This window comes from Arachis hypogaea, chromosome 14 (genome assembly GCF_003086295.3).
Source record: "Arachis hypogaea cultivar Tifrunner chromosome 14, arahy.Tifrunner.gnm2.J5K5, whole genome shotgun sequence".
NCBI lineage: Eukaryota > Viridiplantae > Streptophyta > Magnoliopsida > Fabales > Fabaceae > Arachis > Arachis hypogaea.
Genome location: NC_092049.1, coordinates 101,417,416 through 101,432,355, shown reverse-complemented (window position 1 = coordinate 101,432,355; position 14,940 = coordinate 101,417,416).

The following is a 14,940-nucleotide window of genomic DNA, read 5'->3' as shown; positions in this document are numbered from 1 at the left end:
CTAATGGTTCAAGAGTTCTATGCCAATGCATGGATCACCAAGAACCATGATCAAAGTAAGAACCCGGATCCAAAGAACTATGTTACAATGGTTCGGGGGAAATACTTAGATTTTAGTCCGGAGAATGTGAGGTTAGCGTTCAACTTGCCATACATGGAAGAGAACTTACACCCCTACACAAGGAGAGTCAACTTTGATCAAAGGTTGGACCAAGTCCTTATGGACATATGTGTAGAAGGAGCTCAATGGAAGATTGACTCCAAAGGCAAGCCGGTTCAACTAAGAAGATTGGACCTCAAGCCTATTGCTAGAGGATGGTTGGAGTTTATTCAATGCTCAATCATTCCCACTAGCAACCGGTCTGAAGTTACTATAGACCGGGCCATCATGATCCATAGCATCATGATTGGAGAAGAGGTGGAAGTTCATGAGATTATACCTCAAGAACTCTACAAGGTGGCTGACAAGTCCTCTACCATGGCAAGGTTAGCCTTTCCTCACCTCATTTGCCACCTATGCAATTCAGCTGGGATTGACATAGAGGGAGATATCCTCATTAAAGAGGAAAAGCCCATCACTAAGAAAAAGATGGAGCAAGCAAGAGAGCCCAGTCATGGAGCTCAAGAGGCGCAAGAAGCTCATCACCATGAGATTCCGGAAATGCCTCAAATGCACTTTCCTCCACAAAACTATTGGGAGCACATCAACACCTCCCTAGAAGAATTGAGTTCCAATATGGGACAACTAAGGGTGGAACATCAAGAGCACTCCATCATGCTCCATGAAATAAGAGAAGATCAAAAAGCAATGAGGGAGGAGCAACAAAGACAAGGAAGAGACATAGAAGAGCTCAAGGACATCATTGGTTCCTCAAGAAGGAAACGCCACCATCACTAAGGTGGATTCATTCCTTGTTCTTCTTTCTTCTGTTTTTCGTTTTCTATGTTATGTGCCTATCTATGTTTGTGTCTTCACTACATGATCATTAGTAGTTAGTAACTTTGTCTTAAAGATATGAATGTCCTATGAATCCATCACCTCTCTTAAATGAAAAATGTTTTAATTCAAAAGAACAAGAAGTACATGAGTTTCGAATTTATCCTTGAACTTAGTTTAATCATATTGATGTGGTGACAATGCTTCTTGTTTTCTGAATGTATGCTTGAACAGTGCATATGTCTTTTGAAGTTGTTGTTTAAGAATGTTAAATATGTTGGCTCTTGAAAGAATGATGACTAGGAGACATGTTATTTGATAATCTAAAAAATCATAAAAATGATTCTTGAAGCAAGAAAAAGCAGCAAAGAACAAAGCTTGCAGAAAAAAAAAAGAAAAAAAAAGGGGCGAAAAAAAGAATAGAAAAAAAATAGAAAGAAAAAGAAAAAGCTAGCAGAAAAAGCCAATAACCCTTAAAACCAAAAGGCAAGGGCAAATAAAAAGGATCCCAAGGCTTTGAGCATCAGTGGATAGGAGAGCCTAAAGGAATAAAATCCTGGTCTAAGCGGCTAAACCAAGCTGTCCCTATCCATGTGCTTGTGGCGTGTAGGTGTCAAGTGAAAACTTGAGACTGAGCGGTTAAAGTCAAGGTCCAAAGCAAAAGAAGAGTGTGCTTAAGAACCCTGGACACCTCTAATTGGGGACTTTAGCAAAGCTGAGTCACAATCTGAAAAGGTTCACCCAATTATGTGTCTGTGGCATTTATGTATCTGGTGGTAACACTGGAAAACAAAGTGCTTAGGGCCACGGCCAAGACTCATAAAGAAGCTGTGTTCAAGAATCATCATACTGAATTAGGAGAGTCAATAACACTATTCGAAATCTGAAGTTCCTATAGATGCCAATCATTCTAAACCTCAATGGATAAAGTGAGATGCCAAAACTATTCAAGAGGCAAAAAGCTATAAGTCCCGCTCATATGATTACAGCTATGTTTCATTGATAGTTTGAAATTTATAGTATATTCTCTTCTTTTTATCCTATTTGACTTTCAGTTGCTTGGGGACAAGCAACAATTTAAGTTTGGTGTTGTGATGAGCGGATAATTTATACGCTTTTTGGCATTGTTTTTAGTATGTTTTTAGTAGGATCTAGTTACTTTTAGGGATGTTTTCATAAGTTTTTATGTTAAATTAACATTTCTGGACTTTACTATGAGTTTGTGTGTTTTTCTGTGATTTCAGGTATTTTCTGGCTGAAATTGAGGGACTTGAGCAGAAATCAGATTCAGAGGTTGAAAAAGGACTGCTGATGCTGTTGGATTCTGACCTCCCTGCACTTAAAGTGGATTTTCTGGAGCTACAGAACTCGAAATGGCACGCTTCCAATTGCGTTGGAAAGTAGACATCCAGGGCTTTCCAGCAATATATAATAGTCCATACTTTGGCCAAGAATTGACGACGTAAACTGGCGTTCAACGCCAGCCTTCTGCCCAAATCTGGCGTCCAGCGCCAGAAAAGGATCCAAAACCAGAGTTGAACGCCCAAACTGGCACAGAAACTGGCGTTCAACTCCACAAATGGCCTCTGCACGTGCTACACTCAAGCTCAGCCCAAACACACACCAAGTGGGCCCTGGAAGTGGATTTATGCATCAATTACTTACTCATGTAAACCCTAGTGACTAGTTTATTATAAATAGGACCTCTTACTATTGTATTAGGCATCCTGGATTGTATTTTGATCCTGTGATCTCGTTTAGGGGGCTGGCCATCTCGGCCATGCCTGGACCTTCACTTATGTATTTTCAAACGGTAGAGTTTCTACACTCCATAGATTAAGGTGTGGAGCTCTGCTGTTCCTCAAAGATTAATGCAAAGTACTACTGTTTTCTATTCAATTCTTCTTATTTCTCTTCTAAGATATCCATTCGCACTCAAAAACGTGATGAAGGTGATGATTATGTGTGATGCTCATCATCCTTCTCCCTTATGAACGCGTGCCTGACAAACACTTCTGTTCTACATGAATTAAGCTAGAATGAGTATCTCTTAGATCTCCTAACCAGAATCTTCGTGGCGTAAGCTAGAATGATGGCGGCATTCAAGAGAATTCGGAAAGTCTAAACCTTGTCTGTGGTATTCCGAGTAGGATTCAATGATTGAATGACTGTGACGAGCTCCTAACTCGCGATTGCAGGGCGTTAGTGACAGACGCAAAAGGATAGTAAATCCTATTCCAGCATGATCGAGAACCGACAGATGAATAGCCGTGCCGTGACAGGGTGCGTGAGCATATTATTCACTGAGAGGATAAGATGAAGCCATTGGCAAGGGTGATGCCTCCAGACGATTAGCCGTGCCGTGACAGGGCATTGGATCATTTTCCCGTGAGATGACCGAAAGTAGCCATTGACAGTGGTGATGTATCACATAAGGCCAGCCATGGAAAGGAGTAAGACTGATTGGATGAAGATAGCAGGAAAGCAAAGGTTCAGAGGAACGAAAAGTATCTCCATTCGCTTATCTGAAATTCCTACCAATGATTTACATGAGTATCTCTATCCCTTTTATTGTTTATTTGAATCTAATAAAATATCATGTTTAAATCCGCCTGACTGAGATTTGCAAGGTGACCATAGCTTGCTTCATACCAACAATCTCCGTGGGATTCGACCCTTACTCACGTAAGGTATTACTTGGACGACCCAGTGCACTTGCTGGTTAGTTGTATCGAAGTTGTGTCCACACATAGAGCCACAATGAGGATTCAATACAATTATATATTGTTAATCTCACACAAGTACAAAGAACATGGAACACAATTTCGTGCACCAGAGACCATAGTCCATCGATGGCTGTGTCGGATACTGTGCACTTGGTCGGCCATATGTACCGTATGAGGAGCTAGGTCCATGTGAATGTACAGTGCCCATATTGAGGTAGACATAGGAGTAGATGACTGTTGATGGACATGCACCACGTGCAGAACTGCTCTGCAATGCGCTGCATCGTGCATTGATCGGTGGTGTGAATCTGGAATACCTCCTCAATTTAGATCTCATCCACGTATAAAGCCTCATGATGACTACTGGATGCCCCGACGTCATGTCATTCAAGAGGGGCAGTATCCCAATCGTCTCAAGGTTCCTGTGAACGTGAACCAGGTGGCTGATGTGGTGATGGTGGGGTGGCGGTGAGTCATCAAAGCCACCAGGCATATCCCCGAGCTCCTCCTATTGATGATACTCCGCCTCCTCCTTGGACTCCACGTCCAAGCACTCCCTGTGAGGCATAACCCTATCCCTCCGGGGTTCTGCAGCTCCTCCGCGCTCTCTGACACCCCTCTCTCTCTCGGTAGGCCCTCGGGTGTCTGGCTGAACCTTCCTTGCCCGTCGATGACGGTCAGACACGTCTTGGAGAAGGTGTAGGATGTTCTTCGACTAGCTAACAGTAGGCTACACGTCTCTCGATAAGTCCAACAGCCTAGGGTCATTGAGCGCATTCTACCCTGACAAGTTTCTAACACGGTAAGCATGCCGATACCAATCTTAGTTCTCTCGCGTCGGCCAATAGTCTGTGCACGCCTGAATGAATATCCGGTATCCCTCCTCAAACTGAGTCGTACAACGATCGTACCACTCGCTAAGCTTGGTAGGCCACCACACGTCCTCGCCCCGTCCTGTGGTAGTCAGGAACCTATCAACATTGATCAAGTCCCCTGGCACTGGCTGCTTGCCATTAAACTGGCGCTTCACCCGGTCGACATGGTAAAATTCAACTATGTTAAAGCAGACGAGGGAAACAACAGACATCCATGTCTCACACTCTGCTTCATCCTTCAGTCATAGCGGGAAGATGCCCTGCAGTGCAGGGTCATTGTAGGGCATCCATAGGAACTAGAATGTACGTTGTGAAATAATCATCTGTGACAGGTGCTAAAAAAGTATAAGTAATTTATGCAAGTGTAACCAACTAAAAGGGTAACTCGCTTACCTTATCCAACTGTAACTGATCCAACGCCCAACACCATCTCAGGACTCTCTGCTCATACTGATCTCTACTTTGCTGTGTCATACCTATCAACTTGTGGATATTTGCAAGAATAACCATGATTTAATTAATTGCACATCATATTGAATTTCATAAAACGAAGAATAATAAAACCGTTGTGAATAGTTACCTCGCAGCCATGGGGTACATGTAAACCTGCTGCTCAGATGGACACCACTAGAAAAATCTCTGGTATATCCAAGATACAAGCAGAGGAGTGCATCTTGCGATGTCTGTGGTGAAGCGATGTGTTGCAGAGAATAGGAAATGGTACGTCCATGCTAGCACTGCAGATCCCTAAGACATAGAACGACATCTCTAAAAGTCATCTAGAAGTAGGAGCCACCGTAGATGGACCTGATTATTTGACTTATCAGTCATCAAGTAACCCCCAATCATTAATAGTATGTAGCACCTCGCATACTGTCAAAGGGTGGCTAGATCATTAGTATCGGGCATCTGTCGGAGTCGCTCCCAAAGCCATGTCAGCTTGAGGGAGAAAGACTCCTTTCTATGCGCACCCTACTGCTGGACTGCAGGAGGCCTAGCACCAAATAGCCGCTCCACCAACTCCCGAATCTCGATCCCATACCATGTGTGAAAATCACGAAAGCACCCACCCACTGGCTCTCCATGCGCGCATAGCCTAATGTGGTATGCGACATCCTGCAGGGTGATGGTGCACTCACCCCATAGCAGGTGAAAAGTGTAGGTCTCAGGACGCCAGCGCTCTAGAAATGCCATAATCAGGGAGTTGTCAAACACAATTTCTGAATGGCACCGCGTCGCCGAAGCCAGCCCCCTTCAAGTAGGGGACAATAACGTCCGGTGGTGAGAGTATATGACTCATTCTCTTGGAAAGAAGTAGGCGAGGCCTCTGGTAAACAATAAAAAACCCAAATGAAAAATGTATAAACCTATAAACCTATAAAATTTTACAGTAAAAAATTCTCCCAATAAACGTTTACAGAACAAATTAATTTAAATTATAAATAAATTAGTTTGACATATAACTACAAATATTTACCTTATAAATTAACTTAAATAAAAATATTTACTTAAATAATTAATAACTAAATTAATAAACGTCTATATAATTTAATTTAAATAAAAATATTTAATTAAATAATTAATAAACCATCTTCTTCATAACTTACATTAAGTAAAAATATTTATTAAATAATTAACAAGTGAATTATCAACTAGATAACTTAATTTAAGTAACAACAAATTTAAATAAAACCATTTACTTAAATATTTAACAACTAAAAACATAAACATCTTGTTACTTAATTTTGTTAACTAAAAATATTTAGTTAAATAATTAATAACTAAATTAATAAATATATGCTTAATAACTTAGTTTAAAAAAAACAAACCTAAATAAACATTTAAATAACAAATCTATTTCACTAATACCTAAAATTATACCCTATCATTTAAACCATTGCTAATAATATATATTCATTCGCCTAACATATATTACATAATACTTCTATAAAAGTACCCTAAGTATAGCAACATATGTATGCTTTAACATAAAGATAAAATAAAAAAAAAACACCAACCTCAAAGTCTGCTGTCCCAACGATGTGCCATGTCGCATTCCTTCAGTTGATGTCTGCATCATGTGTATTGGCGCACATTATAATCTCTTAGTAATTTGATAAAATGATTAAAAAAGAGTAAAAGTGGGAGAAAAGCAGAAGAAATTGATGTAATAAGGGTTTAAATGGCGCAGTAGACGAAATACATATATAAGCCTCCTCCACTCTTATCTCGTTTACACTTAACGAAATAAGAGTGCATGTAAACTATACACCACGTGTACAAACGTGATACGACCACGTCGTTTCGTGTCTTATATCGTTTACAGTGTAAACGACGTACATTCTTATTTTGTTCACACTATAAACAAGACAAGAAATACGGTGCATTTTTGTAAAAATACTATAAATTATATATTTTGATAAATAATGTTAAATAAAAGATTAAATACTTTAGGGCTAAATTTTGGGACAGTATTGTACTGTCCTACAAGCTACTGCTAGGCATCCAGTTATTTTTTTAATCAATCTCAATTAAATCACATATTTATATATGTATTTTTTTATGTTGTCTTTTTCGTCACTTATTATTTTTTCTATATATACTATAAGAGCGTGTATCACAAATAAATGAAAGAAAAAATGTGACTTAAACTACTACGGATTTAAGAAATCGTGTCTTTAATTTCTTTGGATTGTTTAAAAAATGAAAAAAAATTCAACATTAAAATTAGAACACTCCATTTTTTTTTAAAAAATAAAAAATAAAAAAATTAAAATCGGACCTTCGATTTATAACTTATCCTTTCTCCTCAAATAAACTGGATAGTCCAATTTGATTAATATCAATTTAAAAAAAATGCCATATAAAAAAAATCTAAACTTCTAATAACGAAATATTACAGACATATTTGACTCATATAAAAAAAATAGCCTTTCTTCGTACGGATATACATTTTTTCTTTTTCTTCTCTCGTTTGATTTCTTCTCATCCTCTTTTTTTCTCCTCTTCCTCGTACATCACTTCATCCTCCTCTTCGTCATTATTTTTTTTCTTTCTCCTTCTATATATATTCAGCAAAACTACTTAGCATAGAAATTTTGGTACATAACAACAAATTTTGTAGTGATCAAGATAAAATTTTTTAAATGATCACAATCCCAAAATATTTACTCACCCAACCAACAAAATGTATTCAAAATATCAAGTATCATCAGAAATCAACATAAAATGATAAAATAAAAAACATAGAAAAGGACATAAAAATAGCACCAGTAGAAGTAATTTTTGAGTTGTGCAAGAAAACTATCGGGCACAAAAAATTTTAAATCCTTTTTCTCATCATGCTAATTACTTAGTATGAAGTATCGAAATTTAATTTTCTTTACTTATATTTCTGTGCTATGTGTATAAATTCAATACTATGTTGATAACTTTATGTGCTTTTTAACAAAAATTTATGTGCTTCTTCTTTTTCATCATCTTTTTCTTGTTTTACCTTCTCACAAAAGTCATAATTCTTTTTGTTTCACTGACTCAAGAATAATAAAAATACAAAAAGGAGAAAAATCAAAGAAAGAAGAAATAAAAATCTATAATAATGTCAAAAAGAGGAAGAGGAGAAAGAAATTTAAAAAAATATATCAACAACGATAATAATACAAGAAGGAGGAAGAAGAGCAGGATAAAACACACGAAGAAAAGAAACACGAAGAAACGAAAATGGATCCTTTCAATATTTTTTCTTTCAATTTTCTTAAAAATGTGATTTCTCACCATTCAACATCTTCTCTCACATATTTTCTCTTAGTCCCACTTAAAGAGTGTATGCCTGGTGCACGAATTTGTTACATGTCAATGTCAATATTACTATTTTTCACAAATTCGCATAACTAACCAGCAAGTGCACTGGGTCGTCCAAGTAATACCTTACGTGAGTAAGGGTCAAATCCCACGGAGATTGTTGGCTTGAAGCAATCTATGGTTACCTTGTAGCTCTTAGTCAGAAAAACAATTCACTTATCAAATTGAATTGCGAGGAATAAAAGAGCATGAAATAAATACTTGTTATGCAGTAATAGAGAATATGTTGGAGTTTTGGAGATGCTTTGTCTTTTGAATCTCTGCTTTCTCCCTGTCTTCCTCTTCACGCACGCACGTCCCTCCTATGGCAAGCTGTGTGTTGGTGGATCACCGTTGTCAATGGCTACCATCCTTCCTCTCAGTGAAAATGGTCCAAGTGCGCTGTCACCGCACGGCTAATCATCTGTAGGTTCTCGATCATACTGGAATAGGATTTACTATCCTTTTGCGTCTATCACTACGCCCAGCACTCGCGAGTTTGAAGTTCGTCACAGTCATCCAATCCCAAAATCCTACTCGGAATACCACAGACAAGGTTTAGACTTTCCGGATTCTCAAGGATGCCCCCAATAGATTCTAGCTTATACCACGGAGATTCTGATTGAGGAATCTAAGAGATACTCATTCAATCTAATGTAGAACGGAAGTGGTTGTCAAGCACACGTTCATAGGTTGAGAATGGTGATGAGTGTCACGGATCATCACATTCATCATAATGAAGCACGAATGAACATCTTAGATAGGAACAAGCGTGTTTGAATAAAAAATAGAAGTAATTGCATTAATTCATCGAAACACAGCAGAGCTCCTCACCCCCAACAATGGAGTTTAGAGACTCATGCCGTCAAAGAGTACAAAGTTCAGATCTAAAAATGTCATGAGATACAAAATAAATCTCTAAAAGTTGTTTAAATACTAAACTAGTAACCTAGGTTTACAGAAAATGAGTAAACTATGATAGATAGTGCAGAAATCCACTTCTGGGGCCCACTTGGTGTGTGCTGGGGTTGAGACTAAAGCTTCTCACGTGCCTGGGCTGTTTTGGGCATTCAACGCCAGGTTGTAACCTGTTTCTGGCGTTGAACTCCAACTTGTAACCTGTTTCTGGCGCTGGACGCCAGACTGCAACATAGAACTGGCGTTGAATGCCAGTTTAAGTCATTTATCCTTGAGCAAAGTATAAACTATTATATATTGCTAGAAAGCCCTGGATGTCTACTTTCCAACGCAATTGGAAGCGCGCCAATTGGACTTCTGTAGCTCCAGAAAATCCATTTCGAGTACAGAGAGGTCAGAATCCAACAACATCAGCAATCCTTTTTCAGCCCTAATCAGATTTTTGCTCAGCTCCCTCAATTTCAGCTAGAAAATACCTGAAATTATAGAAAAGCACACAAACTCATAGTAAAGTCCAGAAATATGATTTTTTCCTAGAAACTAATGAAAATATACTAAAAACTTAACTAAAACATCCTAAAAACTACATGAAATTAACCCCATAAAGTGTATAAAATATCCGCTCATCAATGCCGTAGGAATGTCAATGGGGTGGGGCGGGGGGCGGGGGATGCCTCCCTGCTCCCCGTCCCCGCCCCCAGAATTAATCACCATTCCCGCCCCGATCCCCGCCATGGAGGGGGTAATTGTCCCCATCCCCATTCCCCGCGTTCCCCATATTCCCCGCGGGACTAGTAGCTTTTTGCTTCCGAACAGTTTTGGCATCTCGCTTTATCCATTGAAGCTCAGAATGAATGTCATCTATAGGAACTTAGAATTCAGATAGTGTTATTGATTCTCCTAGTTCAGTATGTTGATTCTTGGCCGTGGCCCTAAGCACTTTGTTTTCCAGTATTACCACCGGATACATAAATGCCACAGACATATAATTGGGTGAACCTTTTCAGATTGTGACTCAGCTTTGCTAAAGTCCCCAATTAGAGGTGTCCAGGGTTTCTTAAGCACACTCTTCTTTTTGCTTTGGACCTTGACTTTAACCGCTCAGTCTCAAGTTTTCACTTGACACCTTCACGCCACAAGCACATGGTTAGGGACAACTTGGTTTAGCCGCTTAGACCAGGATTTGATTCCCTTAGGACCTCCTATCCACTGATGATCAAAGCCTTGGATCCTTTTTACTACCCTTGCCTTTTGGTTTTAAGGGCTATTGGCTTTTTCTGCTTGCTTTTTTTTTTTGCAAGCTTTGTATTCACTGCTTTTTCTTGTTTCAAGAATCATTTTTATGATTTTTCAGATTATCAATAACATGTCTCATGTTCATTATTCTTTCAAAAGCCAACATATTTAACATTCAAGAACATCAAATTCCAAAGACATATGCTCTGTTCAGGCATTCATTTAGAAGGCAGAAAGCATTGCCACCACATGTAAACAATTAGAATTTGTTTTATTAAAAATTCGAAAAATATTGCCTCGTTATTCTAAAGAAAATCTTCTATTTTATTCATGTTTAATGATGATGAGAAAAATAAATTATAGCTTAATTGGAGATAAAATAACTACTAATTACTACTATAACTTCTAAGGTAAAACTCAAATAAGAACAATTATCACAGAGTTAAGGTTAAGATTAGAGCTCAACAACCTTGAGTTTGGGATGTGGATGTTCCTCTAGTCTGTGGAGTGCTTGGTCCTTCAAGAGATAACTTCTGACGCTTCAGTTCCTTTAAGTCACGCCCTTGCTCTTCTTGTTCCCTGAGCAGTTTGCAGAGCATACTGTTTTGATTTTGCTGTTCTTCCTTTATTTGGTCCATAGATTCTTGCAACTTGGTGACAGATGCTTCAAGCTGTTCCCAATATTCAAATTGAGGGACTTCCGGGAGGAATTCTTGCGCCCTCCTCTTGATGGGGTCATCCTGCATTTATTGTTTTTCCATTGTGGTTTTAGTGATTGGTTGCTCCACTGAGATGTACTCCGTTATTCCCATCCTTACTTCAGCATCTTTGCAGAGCATAGAGATTAGGCTTGGATAAGCCAACCTGGCATCTTTGGAGTTCTTGTTTGCAAGTATGTAAAATTCAGATGGAATCAGTTGATGAACTTCCACTTCTTTTCCCAACATAATGCAATGGATCATCACTGCTCTTTTGACGGTGACTTCAGAACGGTTGCTAGTGGGCAATATAGAACGCCCAATGAAGTCCAGCCATCCTCTGGTGACTGGTTTGAGATCTTCTCTCTTGAGTTGATTCGGGACACCCTTGCTGCTAGTGGTCCACCTGGCTCCAGGGATGCATATATCCTCTAGAATCTTATCCAGGCCCTTGTTTGTTCTCATCATTCTCCTATTGAAGGAGTCTGGGTCATTTTTCAGCTGAGGTAGCTGAAAGATCTCCCTGATTTTGTCAGGGTGGATGTGAACAATCTTTCCTCTGACCATAGTCCGATAGTCATAGAGGGCAGTTCCAGATATTCTTTGCCTGTCTGTTTGCCACAGATTAGCGTAGAACTCCTGAACCATATTCCTTCCCACTTTTGTTTCAGGATTAGCTAGGACTTCCCAGTTCCTGTTTCGAATATGCTCTTGGATCTCCGGATATTCATCTTTCTTCATATCGAACTTGACTTCTGGGATCACTGATCTTAGACCCATTATTTTGTAGTAACGGTCTGAATGTTCTTTGGTTAAGAACTTCCCTTGACTCCAAAGTGGTTTTGGAATACTCTCTTTCTTGCCTCTTGGAGTGGTTTGTTTTCCTTTAGGAGCCATGATCTTAGTGGGTATAATTTAGTGATCACGGATAAACACACCAAACTTAGAGGTTTGCTTGTCCTCAAGCAAAAGAAAAGAAAGGAGAGGGATAGAAGGAGAGCTAGTGTCGAATGGTGGACGCGAGGAGGGAGGCCGAATGTGGATTTAAAAGGGAGGGGGTGGGTTTTCGAAAATTTTTTTTTAAAAAAGATAAGATAGAAGATATGAAAAGATGTGATTTAAAATTGAAAAGATATGAAAGATATTTGAAAAAGATAAATTTGGATTTTGAAAAAGATAATGTGGAGATTTGAAAAAGATATTGATGAGTTGAAAGGATTTTAGAAGGAAAAGAGATAGATTTGTTTTGGAAATTTTGAAAAAGAGTTGGATTGGATTGAAAAAGAATTTGTGTTTATGGATTAAGATACATTTAATATTTTTAAAGTAGGGTTTTTAGAAATTAGAGATTTTAGAAATCAGGGTTTGTAACATGTTTATGCAAGAAATCATGAATTGAAACATGAAAATTAAAATTAAAATGAAAAATATGAAGTAAAAACAAATTTACCTCCTCCCCACCATCCTGGCGTTAAACGCCCAAACGCTGCATATTTTGGGCGTTTAACGCCCAATTGTTGCTTCTCCTGGGCGTTCAACGCCCAGCTGTCGCTTCTTTCTGGCGTTGAACGCCAGGAACTTCTTTGTCACTGGGCGTTTTTCTGAACGCCCAGGACACTGTAAATCTGGCGTTAAACGCCCAGAAGGAGCTTCTTTCTGGCGTTCAACGCCCAGAAGATGCTTCTTTCTGGTGTTTAACGCCCAGATAACTATCCTTACTGGTGTTCAACGCCCAGTGGATGCTTCTTTTGGGCGTTGAACGCCTAAAACAGACTTTTACTAGCGTTTTCTTGCCAGTGAGCTCTCTTTCTCTGTTTTGTGTGCTGATCCTTCTGTAACCCTGTGAACTTTTACAATTGACTCTTTACCTTAGTAGCAATGAACTTTATATAAGCAAATAAAATCAAGAATAGGGCAAAATAACAGAAAAAGTCTTCCCAATGGGTGGGTTGCCTCTCAGCAAGTGCTTCTTTATTGTCTTTAGCTGGACCTTGCTAAGCTTTTAATCTAGCTTCAGCCTTGAGCACTCTTGCTCAACATTGCCTTCAAGATAGTGCTTGATTCTCTGTCCGTTAACAATAAACTTCTTATCAGAATCAATGTCTTGAAGCTCCACATAACCATATGGTGATACACTTGTAATCATATATGGTCCCCTCCACTGGGATTTCAGTTTCCCTGGGAATAGCCTGAGCCTAGAGTTAAACAACAGAACCTTTTGTCCTGGTTCAAAGATTCTAGATGACAGCTTTCTGTCATGCCACCTTTTAGATTTCTCTTTATAAAGCTTGGCATTTTCGAAAGTAGTGAATCTGAATTCCTCTAGCTCATTCAACTGGAGCAATCTTTTTTCTCCAGCTAATTTGGCATCAAAGTTTAGGAATCTGGTTGCCCAGTAGGCCTTATGTTCTAGTTCCACGGGCAGGTGACAAGCCTTACCATACACAAGTTGGTACGGAGAGGTCCCTATAGGAGTCTTGAATGCTGTTCTGTAAGCCCACAGAGCATCATCCAAGCTTCGTGCCCAATCCTTTCTATGGGTACTTACAGTCCATTCCAGGATTTTTTTCAGTTCTCTGTTAGAAACTTCAGCTTGCCTATTTGTCTGTGGATGATATGGAGTCGCCACCTTGTGGCGAATCCCATACCGGACCATAGCAGAGTAAAGCTATTTGTTGCAGAAGTGAGTGCCCCCATCACTGATTAGTACCCTAGGGACACCAAACCTGCTGAATATATGTTTCTGGAGGAACTTCAGCACTATTTTAGTATCATTGGTGGGTGTGGCAATGGCCTCTACCCATTTTGATACATAGTCAACTGCCACCAGAATATAAGTGTTTGAGTATGATGGTGGGAAAGGCCCCATGAAATCAATTCCCCATACATCAAACAACTCAATCTCCAAGATTCCTTGTTGAGGCATGGCGTAACTATGAGGCAAATTACCAGCTCTCTGGCAACTGTCACAGTTACGTACAAACTCTCGGGAATCTCTGTAGAGTGTAGGCCAGTAGAAACCACATTGGAGGACCTTGGTGGCTGTTCGCTCACCTCCGAAATGACCTCCATATTGTGACCCATGGCAATGCCATAAGATGCTTTGTGCTTTTTCTCTAGGCACACACCTACGGATTATTCCGTCTGCACATCTCTTAAAGAGATAGGGTTCATCCCACAAGTAGTACTTTGCATCAGAAATTAATTTTTTTCTTTTGTTGCCTGCTGTACGCCTTGGGTATGAACCTTGCAGCTTTATAGTTTGCAATGTCTGCAAACCATGGTATTTCCTGAATGGCGAACAAATGCTCATCCGGAAAGGTTTTAGAGATCTCAAAAGAGGGAGAGGGGGCCCCTTCTACTGGCTCTATTCCGGAAAGATGATCAGCCACTTGGTTTTCTGTCCCTTTTTTGTCTCTTATTTCTATATCAAACTCTTACAGAAGTAATACCCATCTTATAAGCCTGGGTTTTGAATCCTGCTTTGTAAGTAGATATTTAAGAGTAGCATGGTTAGTGTACACAATCACTTTTGATCCTACTAAGTATGATCTAAACTTATAAATGGCATAGACCACTGCAAGCAATTCCTTTTCTGTGGTTGTGTAATTTTTCTGGGCATCATTTAAAACACGGCTAGCATAATAAATGACATGCAGAAGTTTGTCATGCCTCTACCCCAGTACTGCACCAATGGCGTGATCACTGGCA